This window comes from Schistocerca gregaria, chromosome 6 (genome assembly GCF_023897955.1).
Source record: "Schistocerca gregaria isolate iqSchGreg1 chromosome 6, iqSchGreg1.2, whole genome shotgun sequence".
Classification (NCBI taxonomy): Eukaryota; Metazoa; Arthropoda; class Insecta; order Orthoptera; family Acrididae; genus Schistocerca; species Schistocerca gregaria.
In genome coordinates this window covers 169,142,078-169,152,476 of record NC_064925.1, presented here as the reverse complement: position 1 = coordinate 169,152,476, position 10,399 = coordinate 169,142,078, and positions in this window count along the sequence as shown.

Sequence of the window (10,399 nt, the reverse complement as noted above, 5' to 3'; positions counted from 1 at the left end):
CCAGACGTGTACGGCCAGTGTAGGAGATCGCTCCCCACACCATGATGCCGGGTGTTGGCCCTGTGTGCATCGGTCGTATGCAGTCCTGATTGTGGCGCTCACCTGCACGGCGCCAAACACGCATGCGACCATCATTGGCACCAAGGCAGATGCGACTCTCATCGCTGAAGACGACACGTCTCCATTCGTCCCTCCATTCACGCCTGTCGCGACACCACTGGAGGCGGGCTGCACGATGTTGGGGCGTGAGCGGCAGACGGCCTAACGGTGTGCGGGACCGCAGCCCAGCTTCATGGAGACGGTTGCGAATGGTCCTCGCCGATACCCCAGGAGCAAGAGTGTCCCTAATTTGCTGGGAAATGGCGGTGCGGTCCCCTACGGCACAGCGTAGGATCCTACGGTCTTGGCGTGCATCTGTGCGTCGCTGCGGTCCGGTCCCAGGTCGACGGGCACGTGCACCTTCCGCCGACCACTGGCGACAATATCGATGTACTGTGGAGACCTCACGCCCCACGTGTTGAGCAATTCGGCGGTACGTCCACCCGGCCTTCCGCATGCCCACTATACGCCCTCACTCAAAGTCCGTCAACTGCACATACGGTTCACGTCCACGCTGTCGCGGCGTGCTACCAGTGTTAAAGACTGCGATGGAGCTCCGTATGCGACGGCAAACTGGCTGACACTGACGGCGGGGGTGCACAAATGCTGCGCAGCTAGCGCCATTCGACGGCCAACACCGCGGTTCCTGGTGTGTCCGATGTGCCGTGCGTGTGATCATTGCTTCTACAGCCCTCTCGCAGTGTCCGGAGCAAGTATGGTGGGTCTGACACACCGGTGTCAATGTGTTCTTTTTTTCATTTCCAGGAATATATATATATATATATATATATATATATATATATATATATATATATATATAAATAATCATTTTCAGCTAATTTTCTCAACGCATTTGTCAAGCATAGATCTGACGGTATGTCAACGTCGTTATTCCCACAGTAGTAAAGCAGACTGCACTTAGCCATATTGCCACTACAATTTCTTAGCTAATTTTCTGAATGAATTAGTCAAGTACAGACCTGACGGTATCTCAACGGCTTTATGGCCACAGCAGTAAAGCAGACTGCACTTTCAGGGTATCTCGTAAATCTCTGGCATATCTGAATGCATCTGCTTGTCATTTCAATGAAATGGAATGAGATCTTCCGTTGTTCACTGCGGTTAATAGCCTGGAGCAGTACTGCTTCACAAACCAACATGATGCACTTTATTCTGTGTAGCTCGTGCTCTGATTCGGATTTTTTCATTTGCAAGGGAAATATCTCCTGTTCAGATTCATGATCATGGTGATTGCGTTCTGAAGTAATTCGCCGGCAAACTGGGTACTGCATTTACAGAATGGAAACACATGGCATGAAATGTGCTCAGCTCTGCAAATGGAATCGAAGGTAACGTGTTACCACATAATCGCGTTTTCAACACAGAAAACTTCAAGTATATTGTTTTTATCAGAAATCAGTGAAATCAGTCTTACGTAATGTAAGTCTATCAAACCCATTCCTGCAACCACTGACTAAGGGCATAAAATCTCATAGAAAAATAGCCTTGCCGTAGAAGAGGTGATCAACGGGTCTTTACGTTCGTTGACGTTCATTCACGTTCATTCAAGGAAACCACTGATATATGTCTCCACAGGATTTTCCAAAATTTACAGCGTGTTTGGAGGAAATGACAACATCGTTTATGACGATTTCTTGTACACTGAGGAATGTAGGATTTATCTCTAAGAAACAGAAACTTGAGAACTGATTCTGAAACTAGGATTCCTCTACACCGAGGAGGGTAGTGACACGTTCATTTGTCGGAAATGTAAGTGATGCATTGGGTGAAGTAGTGTGCTAATGTGTTTTAAAGATTTTCTAATCGACCTAACGTATTCACATGAGATGATGGATTACGGGATAGCTTTGGAAAATTCCGTATGATGCTGCTTCACTACTCAGTCCGTAAGACCTATTTTAGACCTATCTGGTATATGTATCGAGATTTCTATGTCAGTTCGTAATACTGCTTGTATAGAATGTTGTGTGTGTTATGGAAATTCTTTGACTTATGTATACATTTTTCTATTATGTGGGATTTTTGAATTGTGTTGTTTAAAATATGCTTGCAGATTTAAATAACTACTTGAATGATTGTTATATAACGTATCGTAAATGATTTGGTCCTTGGCTAGGAAACGTATTGTTGAATGTAAAAGGCCGGCCGGGGTGGCCAAGCGGTTCTAGGCGCTACAGTCTGGAACCGCGTGACCGCTACGGTCGCAGGTTCGAATCCTGCCTCGGGCATGGATGTGTGTGATGCCATGAGGTTAGTTAGGCTTAAGTAGTTCTTAAGTGGAAACTCCGCCTTTCTGACCGGTAAGGAGTCTGGGCTGAACAGTCCTGTAGTTAACACTTTGATAGCAGTAGCGGATCATTGTGCTTGATATTCCTGGAGTTTTGAGGACAGAAGAGCTTAAGGGTAGTATTTGTGGGGCTCGGATGCTGCATTTGGTGATATCATTATCATGACATTGTTTTTGGCACTATAAAAATATAATTCCGGCTCCAAGGTGTTACATAACAGGGCGTGGCCAACAGTATTGCTATGACGGCATCGCCGCCAGGTTAACAGGCACTGCAAATTACGCCATGAGTGCCACTAACCTTCAACTAAACTGTTTATATTTCGCGCTCTGTAAAAGGACCAGGTATTTGCGAAATTCGGTTGATTTTAATAATAATATTAGTGCTACTAAAAACTATATCTTACAGCCGTGACTATCCCACATCACAAACCTGTACAGGAACCCTATCCTAGTGAATTTAATTCCGAGTGTCCTAATTTATTATGAGAAAGTGGTTGAACATGAAGTTAATGTTGTGCTGTCATCTGCACAGTCAATTATATTTTTGACTAGGTCAAAACACTGCTTATCAAAGCACATTTGTTATTCAAAGCGTTATAGTTTGTTGTGATTTAGTTAATTAATAATTAACGATAGGAATACTTACCATTTCACACACATACTGGTGTAGTTTTTTCAATGGGCACGGTTCTTCAAACCATGAAAGTTTAAGAGTCCTCATGGACCAGGGTAGTTAGTTAATAAAGCAGAGGCTCTTTCAGAGCCAGTGTACGAGGTGCATTCAAGTTCTAAGGCCTCCGATGTTTTTTTCTAATTAACTACTCGCCCTGCGGACGTACACATTTTTCACAACGCTGACGCCATGATTCCATGGCAGCTGCGAAGGCTTCTTTAGGAGTCTGTTTTGACCACTGGAAAATCGCTGAGGCAATAGCAGCACGGCTGGCTAATGTGCGGCCACGGAGAGTGTCTTTCATTGTTGGAAAAAGCCAAAAGTCACTAGGAGCCAGGTCAGGTGAGTAGGGAGCATGAGGAATCACTTCAAAGTTGTTATCACGAAGAAACTGTTGTGTAACGTTAGCTCGATGTGCGGGTCCGTTGTCTTGGTGAAACAGCACTCGCGCACCCCTTCCCGGACGTTTTTGTTGCAGTGCAGGAAGGAATTTGTTCTTCAGAACATTTTCGTAGGATGCACCTGTTACCGTAGTGCTCTTTGGAACGCAATGGGTAAGGATTACGCCCTCGCTGTCCCAGAACATGGACACCATAATTTTTTCAGCACTGGCGGTTACCCGAAATTTTTTTGGTGGCGGTGAATCTGTGTGCTTCCATTAAGCTGACTGGCGCTTTGTTTCTGGATAGAAAACTTGCATCCACGTCTCATCCATTGTCACAACCGACGAAAAGGAAGTCCCATTCATGCTGTCGTTGCGCGTCAACATTGTTTGGCAACATGCCACACAGGCAGCCATGTGGTCGTCCGTCAGCATTCGTGGCACAGACCTGGATGACACTTTTCGCATTTTCAGGTCGTCATGCAGGATTGTGTGCACAAAACCCACAGAAATGCCAACTCTGGAGGTGATATGTTCAACAGTCATTCGGCGATCCTCCAAAACAATTTCTCCACTTTCTTGATTTCGTCAGATCGGCTTGTGCCAATCCGAGGTTGTTTCGGTTTGTTGTCACACGATGTTCTGCCTTCATTAATCTGCCGCACCCACGAACGCACTTTCGACACATCCATAACTCCAACTTCGATGAATTTCAATTGGTTTCACACCACGCAAGTTCAGAAAACGAATAATTGCACGCTGTTCAAGTAAGGAAAACGTCACCATTTTAAGTATTTGAAACAGTTCTCATTCTCGCCGCTGACCGTACAATTCCCTCTGCCGTACGGTGCTGCCATCTCTGGGACGTATTGACAATAAACGCGGCCTCATTTCAAAACAATGCGCATGTTTCTATCTGTTTCCAGTCCGGAGAAAAAAATCGGAGGTCTGAGAACTTGAATGCACCTCGTAGTTAGATCTGCGTTATGTTTAGTTGCTTAAAACCCAGTTTAAGAAAGAACTGTTTACTGTGTTATGTACTCTAATCGAAGTTGGTTAATGCACAGGTATAGAGATTCTGTATTAAGTAAAGAAATATTTGCTGTATTAGCTATTCTAATGCTAGTTGGTTAACGCACAGGTATAGAGACCTTGTACTAAGCAATGACGTTATAGTGCATGATCTTTAACTGATCGCCCCCTTCCCCCGCCCCCCCGATTAAATCAGAATCATTTCATGCGCTTCCCTGTTTAGTACTTCTACTAGTTTCATGTGTTTTGGTGATTGGTTCCATAAACTATGCATCTAGTTCATTTAAGGTACGAGTTGTTGAGAGGTATATGCTACTGTTTGCTATCTCATTGGCCATTTGTTTGTCTGACTTTCTAGTTAGCAGTACAGTTATCTTCAGAAAGAGTTTAGTTTTTGTGTTTCTAGGAAGGTTAGAATAGCCTTAGCACCGCCTTCTGATTTATTATACTGCTTGACACAAGAATGCGTATGTAGGCTGGCGACCGATATTAGTATGTAATGTTACAACTTGCTTTTGTGCTTGGAGAACGTCTGTTCCTGACCCACCTTTTACTGTTGTTTATACTCCGCTGAAATGTTTCGGAAACGAATCTCGCTTCTGTTTCTATTAGGTTATATCAAGGTTACTACCTTCCAGAATTCCTCGCAGATGTTCAACTTTAGAATAGATTGCCATTTAAGGTGGTCGGTGTAGTGTAATAACTCCAACGGAATATGAACCTCAGTTGGCGTATTAGCTTCAGAACCGTACTTCATTCGTTCATTGGTTCCTTTGAAAGGACATGGCCGGCTTCCTTCGCTGTCCTTCCCTAATCCGATGAGACCAATCACCTTGCAGTTTGGTCTCTTCCCCCAAACAACTCTGTCTCGGAACTTTGACAGTAAACCACACGAAAATGCAGGACCTTTCTCTTACAGTATCCGCCACTGAAATTCGTTGACCCTTTCGTGCTTGCTAAATAAAGCTGAAACAAAAAGTGCTGCTCTTCTCTGTATCTTCTCTATTTCTTCTGTCCATTCTATCTTCTACGGACACCGTACTGATGGGCAGTATTGCAGTATTGGTCGTACGAGTGTTTTCTAAGCTACCTTCTTTTCAGACGGACTACATTCTCCGAAGATTTTTACTTGCATCTGTCTGTCATCAACCTTTCTCACATATGTCTTATGTGGCCTTATGCTTCAAATCGCACCGTACGCATGTACCTAGATATTCTATAGAGATAGCTGGTTAAATTGATTGTTCTGTAGTAGTATAATCATGCACTAATGGGTGTGACTGTCCGTGTAGCTATACACAACACGCTGCATTTGTTTATGTTATTACATTGAGGGTCAATTGCCACTCCCGGCACCAAGCGTCGACCGTCTGTAAGTCGTCCTGTACTTCCCAATAGTTTTTTAGCGTTGCAACTTTTCTGTATTCCACGAAGAGTCTCACTGAAATCCCGATGTTGACTACTATGTAGTTCTATTTAATTTGAAAAGTAGGGAACCTACGAAGGGCGTTCAATAAGTAGTGGAACAAATTTTTGTTTTTGCCTGAAAGCAGGAAGAAGGTTAGTCTTATTCAGAATTCCAATAGACCATGTTATTGCCCACACTTTTCGATACAAACTCCCGTTTTTCAACATAATCTCCGTTCAATGCGATGGCCTTGCTCCCCATTAAAGAGATGGCCAGTACTTCTGCGTAGTCCCATTCTACTGGTCGACATCGGATCTAACGTCTTGCTACATGAATAACCTCTCCATCATCCACGTACTGCTTCCTGCGTCAAACAATGGGCGTCAGAGGGTGCAAGATGAAAGCTGTAAGATGGATGAGGAAGAACAGTCAAATGAAATTGCCTCTCTGATATGCACTCATGTGTAAGGCCTTGCGACGAACACGAAAAAGTCGTTTCTTCAATTGCCTGTGGCCGTGTGCGGCCAGGCGGCAGAAAGATCGGACAGATATGCATGATCTTGTGCTATGTTGACAGACGCCTCTCCCAACCATTCACCGTGCTTTTATTCACTACCAGATATCCGTAGATATTCTGCAAGGGCCTATGAATATCTCCGACGCACTGGTTTTCTACCAATAAAAAATGACAGTTCTGTACTTGCAGTGCATCTCCGTTACAGACACCATTTTGAACACAATGTGAACCGCCGCCACCAATCAGGACTTCATAAAAATGTAGAGCCTGAAGCGAGAGTATGCCACGATATCACACAGCAAATTCGTCATTTTCTCAACTGAAAGTGGCGGAGAAGAATGCCCTTCGTACAGCACTCCCTTTGGGTACCGTTAATTTTTCGTCTGGTGACTTCCGTCCATTAAAAATGACCTGAACAGTCCAATGAAGTTTCCTGAGCTTCTCTCGGGTGTGCAGATTTGTGTGAGGCTTAGAGGTATCTTGGAGAAGCAGAGGTTTCTTTGGTTTTTAGTGGCGACGGACACGCCGAAGGCGGAGAAGAATGCCCTTCGTACAGCACTCCCTTTGGGTACCGTTAATTTTTCGTCTGGTGACTTCCGTCCATTAAAAATGACCTGAACAGTCCCATGAAGTTTCCTGAGCTTCTCTCGGGTGTGCAGATTGGTATGAGGCTTAGAGGTATCTTGGAGAAGCAGAGGTTTCTTTGGTTTTTAGTGGCGACGGACACGCCGAAGTTATTTCTTCAAGTTCCTAAGACTGTTTAGGACCGATCGGCAAGCTATTTGTTACGAAGGTGGGGGCTTTACTTGTTTTAAATCAAAATTTGTTGTAGACCATTTAGCTATGAAATGAGTCTTCGCGTTTCAGAATAGGTGTAAATGTTTTTCTTGAGCTATATTTGATGTTGATATCAGGTTCAAGACCATTGCATCATTCAGTATAACTGCTGTTATTGCATTCGTCCAACATTGACCATAAAAGCAAGACACAAACGCAGGGTAGCTGCCAATGTAAATTAAAAGGAACTACTGGGTCGTAAATAATCACAAAAAAATTTCGAACAGTATGAGATGGTAGGTCTAAAGGTTGTAGGTAGTAAGCAGAAGACATTCATTCACAAATTTTTGCAACTACTTAAACTGTAGATTTCTGATAAATATATATTGTATTTTAAAAGCCATAATTGCTTCTACATTAATACACATCCATCACGGCGAACAGCAAACGAAGATTAGGAAACATTTACTCCAGTACTGTAGAGCTATATGGTCAAACAATTATGCTTGTTCGAGCGCGTAAGCAACATACAGCTTCGTTCATAGTGTAAGAGGTCCATGATTAAAGAATTTTTTGCTAATGCACTTTTCGATAAATATGTAAGATATAAGAGAATCTCAGACCAGAGAACAATGTTGTATACAGTAGTAGTGGTAGTTGTAGCTCCGGTAGGAGTAAGTAGTAGGTAGGGGTCTGGTGTATCGAGTTGGCTGGACCGGTCGTGGGGAGCGATGGCGGTGCCTGAGCGATGTCTAAGGTAAAAGCAGCCTCATGCATATGTATTGTTGTTATATCAAGTCCCATGTAAATGTTTTTTTAATAATCTCTTAATAATAATCTTCCTTATAAAATTTAACTTTTGACAATAATTCACCTCAATTTAAAGAATTTACTAATTACTCCAATCCATAGTCATCCTGATTTTGTAAAGAAAAATCAGTTGTTTATTTTTATACATGACAAATTTATCAGCCAGCATTGCACTGGGCTGTGCCAGAAAAGTTTCTTATAGTAGCAGATATATACACGTTCTCCGGCTACCTTATTGAGGTAAGGATTTTCAATTTATTCAGTATGATTTCTCAGGGCCATGACGCAGCACGGCTGACGTCCAAATTTATCAGTTTAGATTCGAAGTCAGTTAATTATTGAAAGGTTTATATGACTCAAATTTTTTATTAGGAGGTTAGTCGCATTGTATTATTGGTAGGTTACGGAATTTATCTGTTGCGAGGTTACACTACATGTCAATTATATACTTATATATTTGTCTGTTAGTAGGTTACGCTGAAAGTGAATGATATAATTATTTTTTAATGTTGTGAAGTATTTTTAACTGTGTTACGGTGAATGTGAATGAATGGTATAATTACAGTTTTTATCTGTTGGTAGGTTATAGTAAAAATGAGTGCTTTGTAATTACTTTTTATTGGGAGTTTAAGCTAAATGTGAATATTTTTTATGTTTATATGTTATACATATTAATATTTTTGTGGGCAGGTTACACTTGGCGACAACCGTCCGGGATCGTATTGTTTGTGAATTTCTGAGAAGTAGTCAGTTATTATTTCTGCTCTTATTTACTTAATGTTAAATGTAGTTTGCATCTGGCGCAACGCATTTACTAATTTGTCACTCTTTCATTCATAGATCATCGGCAATTTATAGCTCTTTGTTGTTATTGTATTTGTTCCATTTTCACATTGTCTTTGATTTTGTGCTTACTTTTGATTTGTGAAAAATGCCGCGAAAAACAGCTAACAGTACATAGAGTTGTGTAATGAGTGAAAAAGTCGACTTCAATAATTTGACAGACAATAGTAACGATTCTCAGTTTCACAATGATATATCTCCAATTACAGATAATCAGTGCGTACCGACCACCAGTAATGATTGTAATGTAAATGATGAACAGACAATTTCAATTATGTCCACCCCAAATTTAATGACAGTTGATGCGTAAGTTGCTTACGAAAGCAAAAACATACATAGACAACAACATTGCGACAGTATCAGACGAAGTTAATACTATCAACACTGAATAGCATGATGAAATCTCTTCACTTAAAACGAAAACAGATACACACACAGTAGGCTTTCAGACCGTGATCAACAGACTTGAACAGCTGGAATTAATACAGGATCCCGATGCCATTAAAGCAGACGTTAAGAAGTTAAACAAAACCACACGTAAAATGCAAAAAAAAAAAAAAATTAAAGCTAGTGCCCATAAAAATGACGATCAGATAAAAGAACTGATGTAATTGCCAGTCGTATTGACGTTATCGAAAATAACAATGACACCAAATCGTAAGATACGTCACCAGTCTGGTTCAATCAGACACCTGATTTCCAAAACATACCGCAGACAATCAGTGAGATAGGTTCATCCAAAAATATATTACGTATAAAATCGTCATCTTTACAGCGAGAAGTAACAGAAATGAAAAATGTTTCAGCCCCTAACACGTCACAGCTTACACCACATTCTGAATATTTATCACACTCACACAGCGAGTGTCATTTAGGTAATATACAGAGAGTACGTGACTTAGATACCGAACAGCCACAAACAAACAGACTATCATAGAATCCTGAACCTGTTCAGACACTCAGAGACGATAATTTTGATGATAAGCACTTTCTATCCGTGAGAAAATTTAACGTAATTAAGATTAACAGAATACAGATACACTCTTTAGAGTGGATACATCAATTTGTGTTTGAATTTTCACCGGCATTGCCTGTAACGCAGAAACTAAAATTTATTTGGAGCCCATAAGAGACCTCAGGGGATTCATTACATTTCGATGAATACGTGCTGTAGCGTGCACAGGGAGCAGAGCCGTAGTAGTGCTATTTCTTCTTTAGTTTTGTGCACTGCTGCCTACTCTTTTCAACTATCGATCTATTTAGGAGTAAGAACGAGTAAAGAAAACCTGATATGACAAGTTTTACCGGAAGGCGACGGTTTTCGTTAGAGACTCCCGAAATGACAGGAACTACCAGCATAATTTTAATAACAGACAAAATTTTAATCATCAGTATGTACAAAATTTCAGCAATCGCAGACATATCTTGGCAACAATAGAGGCTTTTCCCCACAAGAGCAACAAAAACCAGCTGGTTAGCATACCTAACCAACAATATAATGTGCACGGTCAACCAAGCTTTAACGTTTCACCGCGTACACGTACTAC